We start from the raw sequence: 7,246 nt of genomic DNA, 5'->3' as shown, positions 1-7,246 counted from the left end.
CCTTGACCGGGACCCCGTCTGCCGGGACCAGCCTCCGACAAAACGTCTTGTCAGGGGTTTCTGAAAGGATGAGACGGCCTAGGCGAAAACGAAAGAACTGAAAACTTAAGGGCTGTGGGGAAGGGAATGTAGAGACACCGACACTTGGTGAGGTGTTAGTGTTTTTTGTCGAGAGACTCAGTAGGTTTTTATTTTTTTTACTATTAGTAATAATAATAAGAAAATACATTATCAAATGTAAAGCATAAACAATTAGTATATTTTGTTTCCCATAGACTACTGGCCCCTACAGGTCTCAGCTAGACAGCAGCTTTCAAGATTAACAGATAACAAACCAAACCTAACATTAAAGCTACTTATTTTTTTATTTAGACAATTATTAAAAACAGTGAATAACCGCCAGTGCATTTCTATTAGCTAAAGCCTAAGCATCAAAGTTCTATTTTATTCACATGACCTTCAGCCGGAGACCAGCTGTAGTTCAGCTATCAGAACTTTTTTTACCTAGAAATTCCTTAACTTAAATAGTTTTATATTAAAAAATTTTTCAAGAAACTTCAAGAGAAAACAAAATAGAATGACCTACTATGATTATTGTATTGTAATGCTTGTCAGGCATACTCAATAAGTTATTTTTCATTGTCAAGTAGACCAAATTGTTTAATAATTAGTTTTTAATTTTCCATGTCATTTATTTGTAATATACTGATGTATATAATATAGTGGCTAATGTACTTTTTTGGGAATTTTTTTTTTTATTTATGACCAAGAACAAAAAGTGAAGGAATGTTAGATCTTCAACCTCACGGTGTGAGGCACAAGGAATCTTCAGCCCCACGGTGTGAGGCCCTTTAGCTTCGGCCCCACGGTGTGAGGCCCTTTGGCTTCGGCCCCACGGTGTGAGGACCTTTGGGCTTCGCTGCTTGCCAGTGTCTTATCTGGCTGGGGCTCAAGGCCTCCTGCAGCACCTCCCCTTTTTTTGTTTTTGGCCATTATTTGTATAGTTTGCAATTTAATATGTGTTTGATTGATAGTATGGAAAAGTAATTTAATAAATTACGGGAAGAGTATTAATATAATTATGGTGACAAGTAAAATAACACCTAAAGTAATAAATGATGGGAACCAGGAGGCCTTAGTGGTATATGTTGTAAGGAAGTCAGGAAGAAAGTAGTAATTTTTGTAGGTGTGGAGGAGGGGGTATGAGTTAAATTAATTGTTTTAATATTTTTTGTAGAGTAGTAAGGTTTAGGGAAATGTTTGTATTATTTTATATATTTAGTAAATGATTTTTGACATTATTTTAAGAAATAGAAGAAGAGTTATAAATATGTGGAGTGATATAAATTTATTTGTAATTAGAATGACATTTGGTAGTTAAATGTGTTTTTATGTGTTGAATTTGATTGTTAATATGTAAAAGTGATTTTTAAGAATATTTAAATGAGTTTTAAACTTATTATTAATGTGGTTTTGGATAATTAAAGTGTGTGTGATGTTATGAGATAAATTATTAATATGGGAGGTAGTATGAATTTGTTGTATGAGAGTAGTAGTAGAAACAGTAACAGAACTAATAATAGTAATAAGTGTCGTAAAACCTAGTATAAGTGTCGCTACAAATTTTTTGGAGTGACGTAGTTTTTGTCCCAAAAGTTGAAGAGTATACAGTCCAATGTGATTATACCATGGCTGTTGTAAGCTTACAGGGAGTATGACATAAGGAGGTTGATGTAAGATAACAAAAGTAGTTTTAGACAATGAGCCAACAGAGGTAATACAGTTGGTGAGAATACAGTTAGTATAATTAACATGAAAAGTATGGTGATGATAAGTTATGGTTAAATGTATGGGGTCCTTAATGAGGAGGGCATGAGGGGGGCCCACACAAGTTCGCATGGTGACAGTATGAATAGAATGTCCAGGTCGGCGAAAAAGTATAGGTGAAGTGGCGGCAAGGAGGCAAAATAAGTTTGGGTATGTATGGGAATTATTTGAAGTGTTGATGATGTAGGTGGGAGTAATTTATTTTGCTGAATATTATTGAGTGATAGGTTTAAGGGGTGGGATGAGGCGATTTGACCGGTTGTAGATGAGTGTATTTTGTAGAAGAAACCTATAATTTTTGGGGACATTAGTGGCAGATGTAATTGTTTTAAAAACTGAAAAATTATAAATAGAAAGATTAGTTTGGTAAGGTTGGTAATGAATTTTTGTAGAGGGAAACCTATAATTATGTAAGGTGGGAAATTTGTGATTTGTGTTAATAATATTTTGGAAATTATTTGAGTTATAAATTGAATAGGCTGGGAGAGTGGAGGATATTGAAATTTGAGTTATGTTTTTATTAGTGTTGTGAGGACCAAGGAGAGATATAAGTAGTACCCATAAATTATGGTTAGGTCTGTAGGAGGAAGGCTTTGAAGTTATTGTTTAAAAATATTTATTGTTAATAGGTAGGCAGTTAGGTAGTTGAGACTTTATATAGATAGGATTGGATGTAAAATACATAGGAGGCGAATTTATGTGTTTTTGAAAAGAAAAGTTATTAGTGTTTTTAAATAAAATAAAAGAGTTTGAATTTTTATTTAGTAATTTAGAATAATTAGTGAACATACGGGGCGAGGGAAATCCCCAAGGAGTGGGATGGAAAAAGGGGGGATTTGGGATGTAAGCCCAATAGGAAACAGAAGGCATGAGAGAAGTAGGAGAAGTTGGTGATATGTTATATGAGAAGATTGTTAGTACGGCAAGGAATATAATTTTTGGGGTGATGTGTGTATTTTGTTGTATAAGCAGTTGTTTAGAATTAGAGGCTAGATTTTTGAGTAAATTTTTGTTGTTATGATGAGACGTTTTATGAACCCGAAGGTGGTGTAGGGAAGAGGACAATTTTTTTAATAGGGGATTTGGAGTGATGACATTTTGGAGGAGGTGGGTGGTGTCCCAGAGGGCTGCACCTATGCATTTTGGAGCATTGGTTGTTTGACGGGGGGCGTGTTGGTGAAGGCTTTTGAGACATGATGTTGGATTAGTTTGTTAGGAATTTAAATTGGGCTGTTTGAATTTTGTGGAAAGATACAAGTATAGTTTTTTTATTTGTTAATAATACATTAGGGTCTTTTTATATTTTGGAAAGGAGATTTTTTTACATAACTTGAGGATTAGGGGACAGTTGGTTAGGATTTTAATGTTTATTAATTGGTGACATTTTTTGAGAATTATAATTTAAATAATTGATGAGAAACATAGTATGAGTTAAAATATGATGAGTCGAACTATGTTTAAAATTAGATTGTTGTAGTTTATTTATTTGAGACTTTAAAGTGTGGTGGGCTTTTTTAACAATAGTTTGTCTTTGTGGATTATAAGGAATTTTTGTAGAATGAGTAATTTGAAATGAGGCACAAAATTTTTTAAAGGCAGAGGATGTATATGTTAGTTTTAATAGTATGAGGTTTGCCAGCATAGGCAAAACAAAACATTAGGTGTTGAGAGACATTTTTAAAAGTTTTTTTTTGCCACAAAACACCAGTTGGCATGTGTGAGGTGGCCAAAATTATGAACTTTTAAGGCTTAGTATAATTTAGTCGTAACAGTTGTTGATTGTTGAGTGTATTATTGATTTTTTGTAAGGCTAGTGTAGCCTTAGGTGTTAATTGTTTAGGGGAGTTAGGATTAGAATTATTTTTTAATACATTAAACAGTGGACGTAAATTAGTAGTGGTTAGTTGTAGATGAGTTTTTATTTAATTTATGTTTTTAAGTAGTTTTTGAAAATTAATGTTTGTAAAGAGTTTGTTTGTAGTTGTAGTTTTTGTGGTGTCACAGTTAAAGAACGAACAATTTTTTTTAAATAATTAATTGGCGGAGAAGTTTGAATTTTTTTGGTGTCACCACAAGTCTATAATTTTGTACCAAAGCTACCAGACGGGCCAAGGCCTGATTTAACAAGTTTACTTGAGTATTATTTATTAAAATATTATTTATATAATGAACACAGTAAATGGAAGGGTACTCATCTCTAAAAGATGACAAAACCATATTTACAAATTTTTGACATAAAGTAGGACTGTTTTTTTATGTCCTAAGGAAGAAATTTTTATTTGTATTGTTGAAATGTTTTTTTTTTTTTTTAATTTATTGATGGGACACTAAATGTAATTTTTTTGTAGTTTTGGGGATGTAAAGGGATGGTAAAAAAGTAATTTTGTAAATTAATAATAATAATATGTTTATTTTTAGGGATGGTTACAGGTGATGGCAAATTTGGTTGTAAGTATTTTATATTTTGTATAGTGATATTTATTGTTTTTAAGTTTTGTAATTTTTTTTTATTATAAATATAGGAGTATTTTATGGGCTGGTAGTAGGGCGAATGTGTTTTTTTATTAGTTGTTTTTGAACCAACGTTGTTACAGTCTGGATTTTATTTTTTGTCAGGGGCCATTGTTTTACCTATTGGGTTATTATTTTTTTACACAATTGGGTTGGCTGTAACCTTTATAATGGTCTTTTTTATAAATTTGATTTATATTTTAGGCCTTGTTGTGTTTTTTTTTGAGCAACCATAATGGGAAATACTTGGCCCTTTAACCTTTTTTTTAAACCTTGATTTGGGTTAAAGCCCATTTGTAACATTTGAGTGGTTACGTTATTATTGGGGCTAAATGGGAGTACTTTCATTTGAGAGAGTATGATTTTTTTCCCCACAATGTCATAGGAAGAGATGGGACAACATAAGGTTGAATAGTCCCGGACATTTTTTTATTATTTTAATTTAAAATTTGAGAATTTTTGTCACATTTTGTGTTGATTTTAATTTGACCAAAGTAGAAGGTGTAGCCTTTGTGGGCCAGGCATTAGGCCAAATATGTCCTGTTATGTAAGTAACATTAGTACGGTGTTTAACAATTTTTTAATTGTTTTTTTTTAAATAGACATTATTAAAACTTTTAACAAATTATGATAGTGGAGTTTTTTTAGTAATTTAGAACACAAGGAGGTGTTTTGTGTGTTTGTCACCCCAAAATACTACTTTAAACATTGTAGTTTTTAAAATTGACTTAAAAACAGTATAGTTTAGTTTTACTTGGTAAAGTGAATATGACAAAAAATTTACATATGTAAGTACACACACACACACACACACACACTTTTTTAGTCAAGAAAAGAAAAACCGTTTAAAGATACATTTAAATAGTAAATTGTTAATATTTAATATAATTTTAATGTATATATGTTTTGAATTATATTATAAAATTTGAACTAGTTTTTGTATATTAAAAATTTTGGATTATGATTTTAAAATTTGTTTTTATGAGAACTTATATAGGCGCCATTTATGATAAGTCCTCCGGAGGTAAAAAACAAAACAAAACAAAAACACAAAAACAGACACAAACAGACACAGAGATTTTTTGATATACATTTAAAATTTTGGTCATGTGCATATATTTTGAAACATAGTTATTTTACCAATATGTGTGAAGATACTGAGGTTTAGAAATTAGCTCAAAAATGTCTGTATTATTATTTTATATTTTACTAGGTTAATTAGTTTTAACAAGAAACTTAACCTTTTACAGGTCCAATAAGTAAATTTTAAAGCTTTTATTCAACCAATAAGTATTTTGTGTAGTTTGTTAGCAAGTTAAAAGTAACTCTACAGTTTTTGCCTAAGACAATTTAGACTTTAAAATCAGAGAAACACAGGGACATAGAACTATTTTTGTACAATGAACCAAAATAGTTTTTTAAGTTGGACAATAGAAAAGTTCAGTCCCCCACAGCAGAAAGGCAGTAGAGACCTGTCAGTGATCCCAACACTGGAGAAAAAGTCCAGGCAGCTGCTTGTTGAGATTAAGGGCAGCCCCCACTAGCCCACTGTAGTGGGTTTATATTATTTTAATAAAAACCTTTTAGTCATATTATAGTTATATAAATTTACATATTTATATTTAACCATTTTTTATTACTTTACCAATTGTGAATGAACTTTGAATATTATTATTTTAAAAAGTCTTATTTATTTATTTATTTTTTTTATTTTAAAAGAAACAAATGGCAAAACTCCACCAGGGGGAACCTAGCCTCCTCCCCAAATAATTAACAGGAAACAGTTGAAGCATTTAAGATTATGTTACATTATTTTTTATTTGTTTTTGAGTTTTTATTTTTATTTTTTAACAATTTTATCCAAGACCGGGCTGGAAATTTGGGCTGAATTTTGGAATGGTCTCATAATTGGGAGCCGATGCCTCTGCAAAGAGGTCAATACTGGCTTTGGAATTAATTTTTGGTTTTTGAAAAACAATTTTATTATTTGAAGAATCCGAATTACTTTATTTAATGTAGTTGGCCAATTTTTGTTTTACTTTTGGTTTTGTATTTTTTGCTTTGTCTCCAGCCTGGCTAAAGCAATCTATTTGTTCAGGCAATTGTTTTGTTAATGACGGGCTGTCAGCTGAGGACCCTTTAATGTCCTCCAAGGATAAGGAAGCAGTAGGCTCAGGTAGCCGTAATTTCCTGAGTTTTTTATTTATATTTTTTTTAATTTAGACCCTTGATCTAACATGTCTTGCAACAGACCCCACAATGAAAAGGCATCATTGGGGACCTTTTCTGGTCCATGGAGAGTATAATAGGATGTAATTTCCTCTCCTACTTTGGCCCATGTTTTTGCATCCAGAGTACCGTCCCTAGGAAACAAAGGACAAAACATTTTAACAAAATTTAGGAAACTAGCCAATTGTGCATGAGAGGTTTTAAGGCCTCTCTTTGCAAGAGTATACTTAATTATATCAATAAAGAGTTCTCCTTCCTTAGACTCAGTATGGCCCATAGCTTCTCAACGATAAGACACTCACTCGCCTTATCACGCAATAAGACACTCACTCGCCTTATTACGGTTCTGACTTACTGCTCCCCTCAAACCTGCTTTCTCTACAGGCGGGTATGTGCCCTACCCTATGGAGCAGATCCTAGCCGTCCCCGCACGGGAAACAAATCTTACCTTTCAAGTCCCTGTTCGGGCGCCACTTACCAGGGACCAGCCTCAGACAAAACGTCTTGTCAGGGGTTCCTGAAAGGATGAGACGGCCTAGGTGAAAACGAAAGAACTGAAAACTTAAGGGCTGAGGGGAAGGGAATGAGGAGACACCGACACTTGGTGAGGTGTTAGTATTTTCTGTCGAGAGACTCAGTAGGTTTTTATTTTTTTTTATTATTAGTAATAATAATAAGA

Source organism: Talpa occidentalis, unplaced genomic scaffold (genome assembly GCF_014898055.3).
Source record: "Talpa occidentalis isolate TD23 unplaced genomic scaffold, MPIMG_talOcc4v2.1 talOcc4.18, whole genome shotgun sequence".
Lineage (NCBI taxonomy): Eukaryota > Metazoa > Chordata > Mammalia > Eulipotyphla > Talpidae > Talpa > Talpa occidentalis.
This window is presented reverse-complemented; position numbering follows the sequence as displayed.